Raw genomic sequence first — 18,413 nt, 5'->3', positions numbered from 1 at the left:
ATTGTGGCACTCCAGACGATCGCTATTGCTGCCTCCTACTGCTACTCCGCTGGAGACGTCAGCCACTGCGTTCACCGGTACAACGATGACGCCAGCTGTAATAGAAGTAATACTTTGGGTGCCGGTATAGTGGCTTCGTTAGTGGTCACCGGCAAGAACGAATCCAGTTATATTCAATATCGAGTTTAGTAACATCTGGAGAAGGAGGTTACCTAACTACTACACATCTAATCTAGTAGGCAGACAACAACAATAATAATAATGAAAGAAATACAGAGCTGTAAGTAGATCAATATCCGTGTTACGGCCGTGTGAATATCGTTATCATGTGCCACTCTTACTCGTTATGTCACTGCTCGTGACGGTTACGCCAATGACGTTGGCATTAAATAATGGTCGCGCAGCAGAAAATGAAGACGAAGTAGTAAACATTATAACAGACGCTACAGCTGCTGCTGCTAATGATGAGGCTAGGGTCAAATGTTCAGCAGAAGATTTGCCGCTTCTGTCGCTATGATGCGATTATTGTGATGGTTTCTGATTACTGGCGCTGTATTTCGGTTACTGTTAAATGCAAATTGGACCTGACACTGGCTCCATCGCCGTGCGAGCACGAATCCCGCGCGTTGCCGTCGTCATCGGCGTCGACGACCGATGCCGCTCCTACCGCTGTACAATCACCTCGCGTCCCCCTTTATAGGTCGGGAGCGTTTCCACAGCCTGCGACGATTCCGTACCAGCGGCACAGCGACTGTTAGTAAAAATCGTAGTGCCTGTAGCAGCAGCAGTAATACCGATAAGTTCCATGAATCTACCTGAGTCCCATTACAAACAAACCTTTCGTGGTCACCACCATTACCATCGAGATACAAAATGTATAAGCCATTGTTTGCTCTTTCTCGCTCTTAGCTATCTGGCGAGCGAACGAGCGAGAGAAGCGTTAGTATCTCTGTAGAACTGCGGGGGCTATTGTCGCTCCTGCCGCCGTGGGCGCTAGTGGATGTCGCTGGCGCTGCTGACGCCGAGGGCGAACCCAGTGAGTGACGACTGACTTGTAGCCACTCACTGAGATAAAATAGTGCCAGTTGTCGTACTACGAGTAGTTAGAGTTTTAGCAGTAGCTGGCAATACGCTTTTGTGTCTCGAACAGCTACGTAGTACGAAGGTAGATATACATGAAGCTTAGACAAGAGGCAAACTAATGAACAGCCACCGGAAAGAACAAAAGAAAGAAAGGAAGAAACTAATAGCTAGGCAGTGAATAATGAGTAAGCGCGAAACTATACGGTCAACTCAGCGACTCAGTCAAAAATCCAGTCAATACAGCGATACAGACAACGGCGGCGGCGGCGGCGGCGGTGGTAGCGGCGGCGGTGGCGGTAGCGGCGGTGGTGGCGGTAGCGGCGGCAGCAGCCTAAAGCAAATGGCTCTGGTCATGATGATGATGATGATGGTGCTGATGATAACAATGGTGATGATAGGATTTATAAGACTGACGCTGATTCATGCAGCGCTTCATGGTATTACAGCGACGGGCGAGAAGCCTGCAAAGTAAATAAGAATAAGACAGAATGGCATTGTGCCCTAATGCGTATACTTGACTGAGCGAGTATCTTGTCTGTATGTAAATGCGTATGCACGCTTGTGTTTATGTGAAATGCTAACGAGAGGCGGCAGCTTACCTCGTCCGATGACGACAAAATTGAACTCAAATACTTAACCGTACCTGTTCCGTCCTATCGTAGAAGCTACTCAAGTCACATGGCTAAAGTTCGTCAAGTCCTGCTTGCTACAGGATAGCCTTGTGGTGTCTTGTGCGCGGGGAAACATGCTCAGCAAACAATGGACCTATTGATTGCGGTTTCGTATCCAACAGACAGGGAAAGATAGGAAGAAGACTCAATAGACACCGAGAAACAGCCAAGTGGATAGTATAGTACGATCAATAACGATTTACAGACAAAAGAATGGATGCTCTTCTACTTTGACAATGATAGTAATACAAAAATGGCATGATGGCCAAATATATATATATATCATCTACTTACGGACGTTTGGGCTAGGTGAGATAATTCTTTGGTCGGTTGTTAACCCAAACTTGCACATATATTATTTTTATTTATGCTGATGGCATAAATCTTTTTCTTGTATTTAGCGCGAATAAACACACTGCTTGAAACATGTACAAACAAAAAGAAAAGCGAACGTTTTGTTGCTAAGGTGTATGATCTACGGTCTCACCGGTATGTCGGTAATTGTAGTCATACAATTAATGTTGAAGGTGAACCCGAACTTTTTCGATATAGCTCAGTCCAACACAACTCTCAGGTGGGACTTAACTAACACTTAAGCTTCCGCTTTATTTCTTCCTGTACGCTACATTTTTATGTTATTACATACATGTTATTAACGCCAATAATTCCTTACCAATTTTTTATCGGAATATTTCGATACGCTTACGGCGTTTAAAAGCTGTTTTCATGAAGTGCATCGATCTTTGCTAGAGATATTTATAATTAGAAGCAAAGCCAATATTTTCTGCTTGGTAGCGCTTCTCAAACAGCGCACGCAAACTATAGTTGTGAATTAGTTGAAAGGGTAGAGTATGCTGTAGTGTCAAAGACACACTGTCGACCGGCTTTTCGTCTTTTTTCCTTTGCTACCATTTGATAGTGGCTCATTTGTTTGCCTTTTTGCTTCGGATCCTTTGTGAAACATTTGCGGGTGTCCAGGTCGTGCCTTCGCCCAAACTCCACTTAGATAACCATCAAATCGCGCCAACTCGTGCGCATCAATATAGTTGTACATGTATTTCTATCTACACTAAAAATACATTAATATACAAGCAACGGTTAGTATATATTGTAGTACAACTCTAGTAGACAGGCAGATAGGCAGGGCGGTACTTCTCGTAGTTGAGGTCTCCGTGATAGCTATGTAGATGACGTGTTTGCCTGCTAATCTTAGGGAGACGTTATACTTTAGGTTCGAACACGGTTCGTTCCGTGCAGGGAGGCAGCCAGACGTCTGATCGAACTGTGCCTAACGGCGGTACCGGACGCAAAAATTCGAAACAGAGGTAATAAAGGTATTTGCACGTCTTGCCAGTTACCATGTTGTTGCTGCTGCTGTCTGTCATCTTGTCGTCTGTACGTAGAATCTGTGGGACTCAGTGAAGTGACGGAAAGTTAGCGGCCGCTAATCTCCGAGTCTAAACACTGCTGTCGTTGTTGTTTACATACAAACTAGTCTGCTACAATGGAAGTACCTCTCCGCGTCCGTGTTTACCACCACAATATCTGTCCTCATCCGGCGTGTCTCTACCGCCGATCATAGTACTGTTGCTTCACCGTAGCAGGATTCACGAGTTGAGTTGCATCGGCAGCCGCAATTTCACCACTTGAACGCAGAAGGTCAACCATAGTGATTCTGCCCTTTGCGGTTGCGCTTGTTGCTCTTAACGGCAATTATGATCATCTTCGTCAGGCGATAGATGAGGCGGTTGCCACTTCGAGCGGTTCCATCGCCATGATGGCCCGTTTGCAATCTATCTATCCATTCGTCTATCGGTGTCATGTCGGGTATTTGTGAACAACACTGTTGCTACAGTGGCCCGGCCAACGCGACGCAACATTTGTGAATCGTGTGCCGCGAAGGGATAGGGGGGGGTTGTGAGGCAAACGAGGGTAGAGTCAGGAGTTGTGAACAAATAATGTCTGCATGATACTCTACTGCAGCAGGCAGCATGATGATTACGAGCCCAATTCATTCTCTACTCAGCTCAACGGAAATGCAACTTTTAAGTTACAGTGCAGGCCAGATAGTCGATACGTGGACGAAGCGCCAAACAGAACTGATTATTGGAAAGACAAAGTTCTAGGCTAGAGGAGTCAAAGTTAGGTCTATTGGCACTATTATGGTACGGGCCAGGCCAGGGAACCATCGCGCTCGTTAGACGCACGTGTGCCTAATGCATTGTGTGCGTACAGACTCATTATTGAACAGAAAACCTGCTGGATTATTACAATGGGCCTTAGCGTGATTTCACGTATTTCTATTCTTTCGTCCACTTGTATCTATTCTGCTGATCTTACATTCCATAATAAGTAGACAAATCGACTTCTTTAGTTTTTGAACACGTAGCCAAACACGCCGGTTTAGCTACTCTGTGTCATCGTACGGAAATGTACTTCATATTGCTGTGAGATAAAAAGTCGTAATACAGTTCTGTGGGGCCGGAACAGTCGCGTTCGTATTACGTGCGTCAGAAGGAAAAAGGGCCCTTGATGATCAAGATGATGACGTGGTGATTTGTCGGCACCGACAGCGCTATTGCGTCCAGAACTACAAACGACAGTAGCGATAACAGAAGCCACAAAAGCGCTACAGCACCTAATAAAGGCATCAAAAGGCCAGCGGTGGCGATAGCATGGGTATCATCGCGTCGTGCTATACTTCTGTATTCATCTAGCGTAGTATAGTGGCGCATTATTGCTTTTCGCTCTGCACTCACACACACAAACTCATACACACAAAAAGCTATCTGTTACATCTATCTCTTTCGACTGCGTATGTACGTTTCTCTTCGGCTTTATGCGAGCAGCGAACTTCACGCATAGGAGTCAGTTAGTTAGATTGTGAGTCAGTCATGCAGTGGTCGAAGCTGGTCTTTCGGTCGTGTATTCTCATCCACCACCACTATTGCTGCTACTCACTTATGCACTCGATCGCTCACTCGCCGCTCATCTTGGCTACTCTCCGGCTCAGTCGTTACTCGGCTATGCTTCTCACATCAACGATATCCCTAGAACGGACGGATAGACATTGCTGACGGAGGATGGACAAATGCATCGTTGGGGGAACAACGGACGCGGGGATAGACGGACAGGGAGACGGATGGACACACTGTGAGTCAAGTGTGAGTGACCCCTACGACAACGGCGACTACTGCTTAGAATCAGCCACGCAGCATCATACTATTACTACACAACCACTCTACCTGGACGCCTGGTTGGCTGGCTGGCAGGCGTGAATATATACATCACCATATTACGAGACTATGACCACTATTCTGCGGCTGTTTTCTGTCGGCGCCGCCGGCGACTAAACTCGCACTGAACATTCCATGGGGCTCCCCCACCCCCTGTTGTCGCCGTTGATGGATCTCGGGTGCCTACCCGCCTCTTGGTGCTGTTGCCTTCCATATGTATTTCGTGCTGATGCTGCTGCTTGTGCTGCTCTGTATCTGACAGCACCGCCGTTGATGGTGATGATTGTCGCGGCGGCGGCGGCGGCGGCGGCGGCGACGACGACGACGACGACGGTGGTGGTGGTGGCAGCACCGTAGGGTAGCTTCTTGCATGGATGCATCTATCTGGCTTTGACTAGTGGAGCTCCATCCACTCGCTCTTGTTGCTACTGTTGTCATTGTCGTCGTCGAACTGAACTGAGTCGACGGTGTTCTGCGCTGCGCTGTGCCCAGCCGTACGAAACGCGATGCGGTTGGCTGCGCACAGATGCACTCAGTGCGAGCAACAGCATCGGCGGCGGTGGCACAACTTCCCGACTCCCGACCGATGACAACGACGACAGATGGACAAAGCGAGCGACCGATCGAAAGACCGGCCGCTAAACACGAACGAACGAGCGCAGGTCGTTACCGCTGTTGCAGCACGCCATCGTTGTCATCGTCACCGTCGCTGCTGCCGTCGCGGGGCTTCTAGAGCATCACCAGATCCAAAACAGCAACTGCCACCGCTCGATGTCGTTGAGTATTTTACTGGAGGCGACGGCGGCAACAGCAGCAGCAGGAAAACGGGGCAAGCCGCACCGAATGCAGAAGCACCACAGAAAAGCACTCGTTGGGCGGGATACGGTAAGAAGAAATGTATCTCTACACTGGATACCCACATCGCTCCCTCCCCTACACCATGATCAACAACACAGTTGCTATGTAGGTTCTGCTGAATTTGCCTCTGCGTCTGCTACACTTCAGTTACTTCCGATCGCGAGCTATTGCTGTTGTCTCTTTGCTTTTTTATCTTCTTCCATTTTTACAACTGATCCTTCGGCCTACGCTCTGGCCGTTGTTTCGTTGCTGTACTCCTTCTCCCCGTCGCCCTGAGTGTATTCCCCAGACCCACCTACCCGGCGTCCAACCTAGCCAGTTTCTTCTGCGCTGCGAGTGCCTCCATCGTCACACCATATCGTATGCCTAGGTCTGTGCTGTCAGCGAATATGGCAGCGCACGCTGACTCTCGCTGCAAATAATTGCCAGCACTAACGTCACGCCAGGTGCCTTTGCTGCTGCTGGCTAGCTATCCTCGCTTAGTTTTCATTCAGTGCTGCCCTGCTGTATCGCGTTACTATTGCTATGACGGCAGAAACCAAACGCGACGGACAAAGTCACTGATGAACTGACGATTACGAGGCCATTGGCCACCGCTGAAGTAATAGCAGTGGCAAGGCCTATGGCTTTAGCAGTCTTGTGAGTGCTGCTGATAGGAATGGACCAAGTTGTTTCTAATTATTATCCTTCTGTATCGCTTAGCTATCGTTTTCCGCGGCCGCGGGCACCGCCTGCTTCTTCGTCCAATGCTGCCTGTAAACAAAGTTCTTATCGTTAGATTGAGTTCACTACGAAGCTGCTATTGCCGCCGTAGCAAGTGTACAAGCGATGGACGCGTCGATCCACCGACCATCGGGCTAAAGCTGTTGGACGCAGCGAGAGTAGTGGTTGAAATGGATGGATTGTGCGCGACTTCCGTGCGGCACACGGTGGCCAAGTGTCGTTGATGACCGCGGCGGTAGCCGCAGCGGCGTCAGCGCTGTATTGTTCTATTCGCATCTGTCGATGCGTGATGAGAATGATGCTGATGAAGATGGCGATGGTGGGTCCATCATGGGTGAATACCATGACTATGTAGACTCTGTATTGCCGTCGCGCACGCGGACCTCTCTGTGGCTATGTAACTGGTGGGCAATACAATTGCGTTCGCCCCAGCCGAGGTAGCACTATCAGACTGTTTTTAATGCTGGATTCTGTTGCAAGCATTGGCCATGCCTTCTCCTCGCTGCGTTTCCGCTCACTGCTCGGTCGCTCAGCTAAATTAAACTCGACTCGATGACGACTACAGTAGCAGTAGCAGTAGCGACGAGGTTTGTTCGTTCGTTGGCGACTCAATGCGACAACGACTATGCAATTTCGATCCCGATTGTGATGGTCTAAACGCAAGTGCTACGGCCCGCAAGTACTTCTGTTATCCGTACGATGATCATGGCGTTGTTGGCGATGCCAGTGTTGTTGTTGTTATCGTCTTTGGTGACGGTACTCGATAATAGGCAATGACGACTGTGGTGATTTGGACGACGGACGGTCTTTATCATCATGACTAGATGGTTTTTTCGTCGCGGACGGTTCGTATGTACCATTTTTTTCTTATCGTATTTTTCTTATTGTTACGATATTTACAGGCGAGAAGCCGTTCGCGTGCGAGTTGTGCAGCTATCGTACGAAGCAACAGTCAACGTTGACGCGGCATATGCGGACGGTGCATGCGCCCAAGTCGGAGAACGGCGTACCGAACACGGGTGGAGTGCAAACAATCTTCGATGAGGGACAACTGCTGATGCTAGCGGCAAATCAAGCTGCGGCCTCGAATATGCTTCCACTGTAGAACATCGTTGCCGTGTCCTTATAAAGGAAAAAAGTAGGAGCTGGACAGATGATCAAGGCGTGTCTCATTATGTGCGATCCCAGTTAGCATGTCGTCGACGTGTTCTACCGTCCGAAACAAAAACAACTAGTCGGAGATATAAAATTAATAGGCCAATTGCCTGCAGTCGTTCGCCTGTTGACCGTCCGGAGCAGAAAATGAGTCCACACCAAACTACAACTGAAAAAAGGAACATGGAAACAAAAGCATTTGGAGGGAACCTGACTATTCGGGAATTTTGCATAAGACCGACTATATTAACAAATTGATCAACAACAACTGTTACGCGGTATATGTAAGGGTGTATATAAATATACACGGCAGTTAGACAGAGCGACCGACGCACAGACAACAAACGACCGATGTAGTTCAACAAAGACACGATCAAATACGCACGCGACGTAGCTAGCAGCCGTAGGATCAATCATCGGCGACGTTTTCCATCAGTTTGGGATTTACGAGGACGAAGATGAGGCTAAAGAGGTAGCAGATTAAATGTATGCAAAGCACGAACGGCGTACGGGTGAAGCGGTCGATGGAAACAAAAACGGAACAAAAGAAGCAGAACTACGACGCTGATGATGCTGATTATTTTGATGTGTAATGGAGCACTGTAGTATGTTAAAAAGTCGGAGAGGACGGCTCCAGGTCTCAACCAAGTATTCCTGACCACCACCCCCCACGGCTAGGCTAGAGGTAAGGCTACTTGGCTACGGGGGCTTGGATCAAAGATCTTGTACACTTAGATGTGTATGTTGATGGCTGCCTCGAAATGTTCGGATCAAATGAGGTATGACAAGCAAAATGGATGTTGGTATTGGAACGAAAAAGTGGGCAAGTATGCTCGACAAATATGCGAAAGACAATGTACGATGACAGCATGATTTCGTGTGCGGTATCGACTCTCGCTTGCTTACGTCCGTGGGTCACTTGTAGTCCTGGCGACGTCCTGCTTATGACATGCATACCGACTGGTCCATATGCTCAAAAGCGGTAGTAAGGTACGTAGATGAAGCTCTCGCGTCCGTTCGAAGTAAAATAAGGCGGCTATGCGGTTGCAGTCGGGGTAACCAAACACATAAATAATCCCAAATGTAAATGAACATGAACCACACCAAAGTTGTCTATGGTAACAGGGAAGCGAAAGAAGAAATGGCCGGACAGCCGAGTGGACGTCGAGATAGCAGTGGCGTTGAGGTTTCTTTTGTCGCCAGGACGACCGAGATCCTAAGTTGCTGTCGCATCAACCACAAGCAACAGCAGTCGCAGAAAGAGAAATCCATGGCATAGCCTCACATATGCAGGACAATAGAACCAAATGGCGGGTATCGGGACTATCCGTGACAGCTTCGGCAGCCGCGTAGCTTTAACGAGTCGAATTTTAGAAGTCGGAGAGAGGCACACGCGCACACAATCAACTAATTATAATAATAATAATAATAATTGATAATAACTGCTAAGTGTAAAAGCAGTGCGACCGTATCCTCTGACCTTGCCGGCTTTCGCGGTCACGGTTCGTTCCGCCCCCGCATGTAGGTAACGAAACGAAGCGATTAAATGTTACTAACTGTGCTACTACCACCATTACTCTCACTGCAACAACAGCAACAGGTACACCAATCAACAACAACATCAACAACAACAACAGCAGTAACAACAAAAACAACAACCCACAGCAACAGCAAGAACTCCGACAAACTAACGGCAAGAAACGCAATTAGGCTTCGCCCCACCGGTTGGAGGCCCCCGGACGCTCAAAAATGTCGGCCCGCCGTTAACTTTCGAAATATTCTGGATCATCCGTCGATTCTCTTTAAAACCCATTTTCTTTTCATAATCGATTTTTGTTTATGCCGAAACGCTATCGAGGAGTAACCGATTCTGATATGGGAAAAAAACACGAAGAAAGGGGCTAACGATGGAGAATGAGCGTAGCGGGCCTACGGTCGGTGTTTTATTATGCATTTATCTTGACACAGTACAAGACGCAACATTTTATACACGATATACAATGCTATGATGTATTATCATCATGATATAATAACTTTAATTATGATGGCAGTGGGCATATTCATTATCCTCTTCGAGATGCGTTATGTCCCAAGTGCGTCCCAAAGGTCTCTATTATGGTACGATCTTGACAAGAGCGGAACTTGAGCTACGCACGAGATCAAAATGGACCACGATTGTACGGAGAGTATTTCGGATCTATGCAGCGTGCCTAGCTCATTGTTCAACTTGTTTGATTTACCATGTTTTATTTTCTATGCAGCGGGATCTTCGTATCCCTTCAGTCACATTGCATCAAACGTAAATACATAGAATGGAGGTAATAGTAATAGGGATAACGATAACCGCAGCAGCAACAACAATTAAAGACATTACGGCTTAGAAGTGAAAATCTAGTTTTTGTTCGAGGAAACAATCTTCGAAAGGATGGAAATACATCCCGGTGACAACTTATCTGATACTTTACTAGCACACGTATATGTATATATATGTATACTTGACGTGCCGCTTTTGCTTATCTGCGATGCGATTAGGTGGGCAAGGCAGAGGGTCAAAGCAAAAGGAAACTGAGCGGTGTACTTCATAAAGATACCACTCAAAAAGACGGCATTTAGACGACAGAGTCATGTGAATGTAGCTAGCATCTCATCGTCACATTTGACTGAATTTATTTGAACTTTGAAGAATAACGGCATTTGCTACTTTGGCCGTGCTCGAAGCGCGTCTATGGAAAACTTCACGAGTCACAGTCCGAGGACAGCTATGCATCTTCATATGGTTATGATGAAGTCGTTGTTGTTGTTGTTGTTGCTGTTGCTACCACCGTTGTTATTATTATTACTATTGCCAGCGGGATTATTAATATATATATATATATATACATACATATTATAAATTTAAATATTATTATTATGATTTCAATTGATAATCTTGGCGAATGTGTACGAATATCGTTGATTTATTTCGTTGTATCATTATTGCTAGTAATACTAGTACTCGTGCGTGTGTGCTAGTGTGCGTGCGAGTCAATATCTATACGTGTCCGTTGTGTACCTAAGCATGAGGGTACAAGGGAGGAAAGGAAGACGCTTTTCCAGACCGATGAAGCGTCCGTGTCCTGCAAATTTTTAGAAAACAAAAAAATTCTATCCTTCCTTTACTCTTGCTTGTCTATATCAGTATGTATGTTTGATCCTGCGATGATTTATTACTTGGCATTTCGCTGCACGCTGGCGATTTCAATTCTTATTTGATCTTTTTTCGCTTATTTTTATTCAATTTTTGCATTTTTCCCAATTCCCTTAAAGAACGCAATTTTTTATGTGGTAATATTTCTAAGGGGATTATTATGGCACTAGCTGTTTTTGTCATTGTTGCTGTCGTCATAACGGCTGCCAGTCGATTTTCGAAAAAGGTTTTTTTGATAACAACAGAAAACAAAGCCAAACTAATCGTATGCAAAAATAACAACGATTACAAGTTTTATTTAGCCACCAGCGATGCTGAGTGTCTCATAAACAAGACAAGCTCCATGAGCTTGATGCCGTGGATGAAATATGACAAAATTATCTGCAGTCTAGAAAACGGTTATTCTGTACGAGGAGAAAAAACGAAAGAAGAAGATTTTCCAATTTGTTCGCTAAAGCAGCTTCAAAATTGGGAGGCAAACAGACAAACGATTCAACTCGAACGAGGTCCGATGAGAAGGCTGTGCAGAATTAGAATGATTCACTTTCACGCCTAATCTATTACAGTTAATTTATTCAACGAACCATTGAATTGCAACTGCCATTAGCGCGTGTAAATGAATATATCGAGAATTTTCAAGTAAAAATAGAAAGTGGGAAATGGGTTTTCGCTCACCGAACATGATTGTTTGATTAATTTACCTATTCCTGAATAGCAAACTAACTTTGATAGATCTACTGTCGATGACGACGACACATAAAACGATGATGGTTATTTAGTTATCTTGTCAAAGCAATAATAATCGATTATTTTTGTCGTAATTAACTTTCCGTCGTATAATTTTCTTGCCTCTTTGTCGAAATCGAAGCAAGCCGCATGATCGATGAAATATTAATTTATAACAAAATCGTGTGCAATAAACTATGCAATCAAGATCTATTTAGACAAAGAAGTTGACAGTGGTGGTGGTGGTGGAACAAGCGCGAATAAGCAATACGTAATAATCTTATTATTTGCCCCTTTCCCCAGTCCCCCCGCGTTGGAGAGGGACAACTTTTTATTCCCCCGAACATCAGTAACTAGCTAGCCAATAAAGGACAGACACCTCAACTGATCCCAGTAGAATCAGCAATCAAGGAGCAACTTCGTCCAAAAAATGCTTCTGCTGTTGCTGTTGACACTAATTAGCACAGACGCAATTTTTCTCTACACCGAAGAAATGTCAAGCTTTTATAATAGTATTATCATTGTTATTGTACTGTTTACCTAAGATGAGTTCTATAATGAAGGCAGGGGAGAACTGATATCGCCGGCGAGCAAATCTAAGGCGGTATCTTATATTATGATATGATATTGAAGCTAGCAGAGTAGCTGATGCTACGTTGTCAGGCCAAAATAGACCAAGATGTTTCCGAGAGTTTGCATTTTTTTTTTTTCATTATTTATACTACTTTGCTGTCAATCGATCCGACAGGGTCGGCAAATACAGTGGACCTAATTTTGCGTACAGTATTATCCAGGCTGAGACGATTTTACAGATCTTCGTAATATCATGTAAAGACGAAGAAAAACACCTATCGATTTCTTCAATGTTTCATTAAGTCATGCCAGCATCTCCCAAGACCTATGATCATAAAATCAATCAATCAATCAATCAATCAATCGGTCAATGAGTGAAACAAGATGTGCGTCTATTACCGTGTGCATTTCGGGTTTTGCAATGCCATTCGCTGAATGAAACTAGAACGAAGGCAGTGCACTATTTTTTTTATTTTCATTTCAAAACTTGCTACGGAAACATAACGCATAGCATCGAACCTTTTACTTTATTGGTATGTGTGTTTTTCTGTTGCGAGTAAGTGTGCCCATCGGAGGTCTCGCGTGTCCCTGCACCCCTGTCTGTCTAGTGCACGCAGGCAGCAGCCTAATCATGTAATTATATGGAAAAAGCAATTAATTGACGGAGCGCATGAGAGGAGAATGAGTGCATGTAAGCGACGATAATAATGTTAAAAGACAATAAACGTATGTTGTAGAGTTCTATGATCCCTCCCCGGAAAAATGCTCGCAACTTTGGCGAATCCTATAGTAGAAATCAATCAAAAGCGATAAAGATATATATAACAATAACTAGTTAATAACATTGATGAACGAGTACTTAAATGCAAGAGGACAGGCGAGAGAGAGAGAGAGAGAGAGAGAGAGAGAGGGAGGGAGGGAGGGAGGGAGAGAGAGAGAGAGCGAGCGAGAGAGCGAGCGAAAAAGTAGGTCGTCATTTTTCACACCCCAGTACTTTATATATATATATATATATATATATATCTATATATAAATTTTATTGTTACTTTAAATCGTAGAAGAAGACAAGAACCTTGTGGCAATGCTCTGGTTACCCTGTCGTCTATACGGAAGGAGGCTTTTTAGGATTGACTAGGGTCGTATTATATTTAAGGGCAGTCCGACAAAGGGATGAAGTACTTCACACAGTCACGGCACAGCAGAACAAAGCAAAGCAATGGTATAGCAACCGCAAATATTTTGTATGTACAAGCAGCGAAACAGAGATGTGAGTCTGTTTGTTGTTGGCGTGTAGTAGTATTCTGCTTGCAGACGACACGTGGACTTTTGTGTGTGTGTGTGTGTATGTGTAAGAGCGTGACGAATGCCAGTTTCTGTGTGTCAGCGTGTCTGGGTGTGTGTCTGTGGAGCAGCAATTGTATGAACGTCACCAAAAATCTAGCAACAACAACAACAACAAACAACAACAGCAGCAGCAAATTGTAATCACAAAGACACATTTACACGTACACACACACACACAGACAGCAAAAATAACGTTAACAAACAACAACAACAACAATAATAATAATAATCATAATAACGTCGTACGAATGAACACAATGGATATATTTTGAAGAACGAAAGCGTAAAAGTGAATAAAGTCAACTAATAATACCAATCCCAGTGTTATAGTTGTTACACCAGAAAATAAATCGAAAAAAAGATGATACCGAATAACTCGTCGTGTCCCCTCCAGTAGACGAGAATCCACTTACGCTCAAGCAACGAAATCAACTAAAAGTCAATAGGCGAACATAGTTGAAGTTAGAAATGAAACCGAAAGATCACCTAGGCAATCAGTATTTGTAGTATAGACAACATCGTTGGCGGGTATTATACTAGCCGAATTTGTAATTAAAATTTACCTACTAGTAGATTGAGTCTATTGACCCATTTTTGCGAGTAGTAATGGTTTGCTAATCCACATAAGCTATGTATAAGACTACGTTATTAGTGGAAATATAGACGTGCTTCAGTTGTACACTAATAAGTATAGCCATAATCGTGCGTTTGCAAGTTGCTGGTTAGGTGAAATTCGAGGTAACGATGAAATTAAATGCAAAATGAATTTAAGTTGTTCGATCTACCGTTTATAAATACCTGCTGGGTTTTTTCTTGTCAAGCGTCGAATAGATGAAGAGAAAATTACAGAACAGAAGTGACATGAAAGAGACAGACGTAATTTTTGTCATTGATTATATGATGATTGTCTAAAATTTCTCAAGTTTCGATCGCAGAAAAAACAAAAATCAATCTAAGAGAAAAAAAAATATTACAGAAAATGAAAAAGAAGCAGCGAGTGAGTGGGGATCTCGAGGGGATCAGCTATGTCACCCCGGTGCACCAAGTGGTGAAATGGTTTTACATTATAAAGTATCATTATTATTATCATTACGTAGGAGAAGCAACCGAAAGAAACTGATAGCAACGACAATAATAATGATGATGATGGCAGTAAATATAAAGAACGGAAGAACAACACAACAACAACAACAACAACAACAACAACAACAACAAAGAAAGAGTAAATAAATAAAGAAACGTATCTTTCCGTATTTAATATAAATGGTAATTATCATTTGGTATCAATTTTGTCTTTTTAGCATTAGCAATACAAAGTCAATTCATTTAACATGCGTGACATAAGTTCGGCAGAAACAGCAACATGATGGACGACTTTTCTTGAATATAGTATTGTGAATATTATATAAAAAGAGGCCGGTTCGATACGTACTGACGCATGTTCGTAACATCGGCACAAAGGACTACCTAGGCACTTTGAACAGGACTGCAGCGAGTAGCCATGGATAGGACGTTGTGGATGAAGTTTTCTTAAATATAGTACAATGAAGCCAATGTGGATCGCTATTACTAAACTAGGACGTCATTTCAGTTTAGAATCCTTAGGTCTGGATTGTAAATACAATGGGTGTATTTTGTAACTGAGTGTAACCGATAAAGCAACGATGAAGAATCGTCGAGGCTTATATCAAGCAAGTACGCGCTTCTATATTCTATAATATATAAATACTAATTATAGCCTTACATGTACAAAATTACGTTTTGTCTACAAGTTCAGAGAACTTTACGCTTGCATGATCATTATGATATGGTGGCGCCCTGTATTACAGTATGAGATTTTCCAAAGAAGTTATTTCAGCTTATTCACTTCTATGACGCACATACGTTGTGGCATCGTCGTGTGTGTGTGTGTGTGTGTCTGTGTGTTTTTATGCGTATGTGCGTGAGTGTGTGTGTGCTATAACTGTTTGCCATACGGATATATATATATATATAAATATACACCGTCGCTCATCATTGGGTTCCCTGTTTCTCTTTCTGTTATTGCTTTTATTATCTGATTCAGATAGCACGTGAGAGAATACACGATAGCCACGGCTATTGCACGGTTAAAAATTGTACGATTTTCGAAACACACGAACTCACTCACCTACAAAGAGAGGCGAGCAGCGATACGAACACTCCACCGTCGTGGGTCTATACACAGATGCCCTCCCCCTGCCTCGCATCCCCCGAAATCGTCGTCAACGTCCCAGAATATTTTTTTTGTAAGTCGATGGATGGCAGAGCTCCATTTTCTCGCTGTTGCCGCTGTTGCAGAGAAAAAATACCAACCAAGACCTGGACAATCCTGTGCCAGTCATGTTCACTCTTCGCTGTACTTCTCTGTCCCTCCACTTCGCTGGTGCGCTGTCACTTAAGAAAACCGGCAGCTGCGGTTACTGTTGCGTTTGTTGCCTCTGCTGCAGTTGCGTCCAAACATCTAACTTCTTTTCTGTAAGTTATCCCGTCGCCACCACTGGTGTGTCCCCGATGTCCATCAACCTCCTGCGCGAACGAGTGGTCGTTTGCGTTTGTGTCCATCCGGGGCCCTTTGACAGGAACAGCCGCATCAGTTGTTCAGCGTACCCGTCAAGGGGACGATAAGTAGGAAAAGGAGGAGGACCTCAACTACGATGACGACGACGAGGAATGACAAGAGTTAGGCAAGCAGCTTGTTAGGCTTTTGGAGCGGGCGCGCCGGAGGCGATACACGCTACACTGCACTCGCATAGCGTATATATGCGCTGTTCATGCGGTGCAGTCTGGTGCTAAGCAGAGTGAAGTACTAGTACCATCATCGTGATATTGCTTTTTGCTTGGAGATTTTCGCTTTTTTTGCTCCTGCTGCATACAGTTGTGACATCCGCTGGTTGCTTCCTCCACATAGATGACAGCGAGAACGACGCGAATGAGCGTGAGCGAACCAAAAAAAACCGAAAAACGGGTGAGCGGTGCGCACATAACTGCTACGGGCCGCTTAACACAGCAGAAATAGACACCGACAACAACATCAATAATAGCAACAGCACCACCAACAACAGAAGTCAAAGCAACCGGAGCGAAAAAGCGAGGAGAAAGCAAAAAAGATCACGTACAGCGTCTTGCGGTGTACTGAACTTGAGGACCAAGACTACCTCGGACTCTTCTTGTTCTTAGCTCGTAGCTCGTGTCTCTGTTTCCAGCAGCGACGGTGGCGGCAGTAGAGAGAAAATCACCGGTAGCCCCATAAGCCCTCGGGTTCTTATATGTAGCATGTAGCGCGCAATTGGACGAACAGGATGGCCAGCATTGCCGGACGCCGACAGCACTGAAGGTAAAGCAAATCTGGCAGAGAAATACGCCGATGAATGTGCGATGGTCATTGTTGGTATCACATAGGCTGGATGGATGGATTGATATAAGGACGCGGTCAATGCAGAACTTCACTGTCCATTGTATCATTGTTGTTGTCATCTCCTTGCGAGGGGAAAGAGAGGGTGGGAGGCATAGACGAATACCGTCATTCGTTGTTGGTTACTGCTTGGTTTCCTTTCTTACCTTGCTGTACGGTGCGCGTGCGAGTCGGCAGCAAGGTATTACATCTCGAGAGTCAGAGCATCTGCGAAGCCAGAGGACAAACGTGTTTCTTCTCTCAGGCTTCCTGTCGTGCGCAGTGTTGGTCATACTATAGGAAGTTACAAAAAGAGCACTAGATAGATAAATAAGTGATTTTTTTTTTCGATAAAGAGAAGAGCAGCCAATGCACTGTAGCTGATGCTGTCGATGCTTTGGGAGTGTTATGCTCAAGACACAATCGCTGGGTTTGTCATCACACACAAACAATGAGATAAACATACGGACAGTCATCTAGAACGAGCAGTACGTAGCTACTTCGATATCATGCATGTGTACCTAAATACATCTAATGCAATTTATGAGATACTGCATCCTGTTTTGTTCTGGAACTTCAGATGTTTTAACTAACGAACTAACGATAGGATTTTTGAATCTACATGCTATAAGTGAGCAAAAGTTTGGATCGTCTGGCATGCCAGGCGCGGGAGATGAGCTAGCCGTCTGATGGAAGGCCTAACGGCGATACCAAACGTAAGATATAAAAACGTCGAGGTGAGCCGCCGGATCTGTGTACATAATTTCGAGACAATAAACAATGAGCTGCCTAAATTATGTTTGTCATCCTTTCTTACATATATGTACGTGCAAACTAACTTCATGGTTCAAACATATTGCCGACATTCTATTGCATGTGGTACTATTATATGAGATAGAATTGAGGACAAAGTCTTTATTTTGTTGTTTTGAAACCTCATACTACTTTAAACTATAGAGGATGACCGAAGAGAAGCTAGCTTACTACGGGCTACTTTAGTGAGTGCAGTGTTTGAAGATCAGATTTCGAAACTATCGAAAGTTAACATATAGGCGATTTTTTTTCCTTCATTCATTCTTAATAAAAATCTCTAGCTTTTTATTAGCTATTTGTTAACCAAGATCAATTAATTTCTAGTGGTTAAAGATCAATGCGCCCTATTTATTCCGCCACAGAGGCCGCATGAAGCTTGACAAAGTCAAATGCAAAACGTTGTTTCAACTAAGCTTTGTTTTACGACTAATTCAGATAAACGTCTTTTATTTTGCGAAATCCAAGTGGATATATAATATGAATTAGACAGGTTCTAAACATTTAAAATAACCCTCCATCTATGTGTAAGGCAGAACACTCATTTAATAGACTATTCTATAAGAATTGAAAGGTGACTTCAGTTGAAATTGTTAAACAAACAAGCTTTAAAAGATAATGGTGAGTTATAATAA

At 44.2% G+C, this 18,413-nt stretch overlaps 1 long non-coding RNA gene across 1 annotated transcript in view; it reads left to right on the top strand.

Moving 5' to 3' along the window:
• Positions 1-17,762, top strand: part of LOC111259023 (uncharacterized) — a 24,580-nt gene extending 6,818 nt beyond the window's left edge. Inside the window, exons 2-3 of the long non-coding RNA XR_015310406.1 lie at positions 7,474-8,411; positions 17,601-17,762. This is a non-coding gene — a long non-coding RNA (uncharacterized LOC111259023). The remainder of the gene's footprint in view (positions 1-7,473; positions 8,412-17,600) is intronic.
• Positions 17,763-18,413: the final 651 nt, after the last annotated feature.

This window comes from Varroa jacobsoni, unplaced genomic scaffold (assembly GCF_002532875.2).
Source record: "Varroa jacobsoni isolate VJ856 unplaced genomic scaffold, vjacob_1.0 scaffold_287, whole genome shotgun sequence".
NCBI lineage: Eukaryota > Metazoa > Arthropoda > Arachnida > Mesostigmata > Varroidae > Varroa > Varroa jacobsoni.
This window is presented reverse-complemented; position numbering and strand designations above follow the sequence as displayed.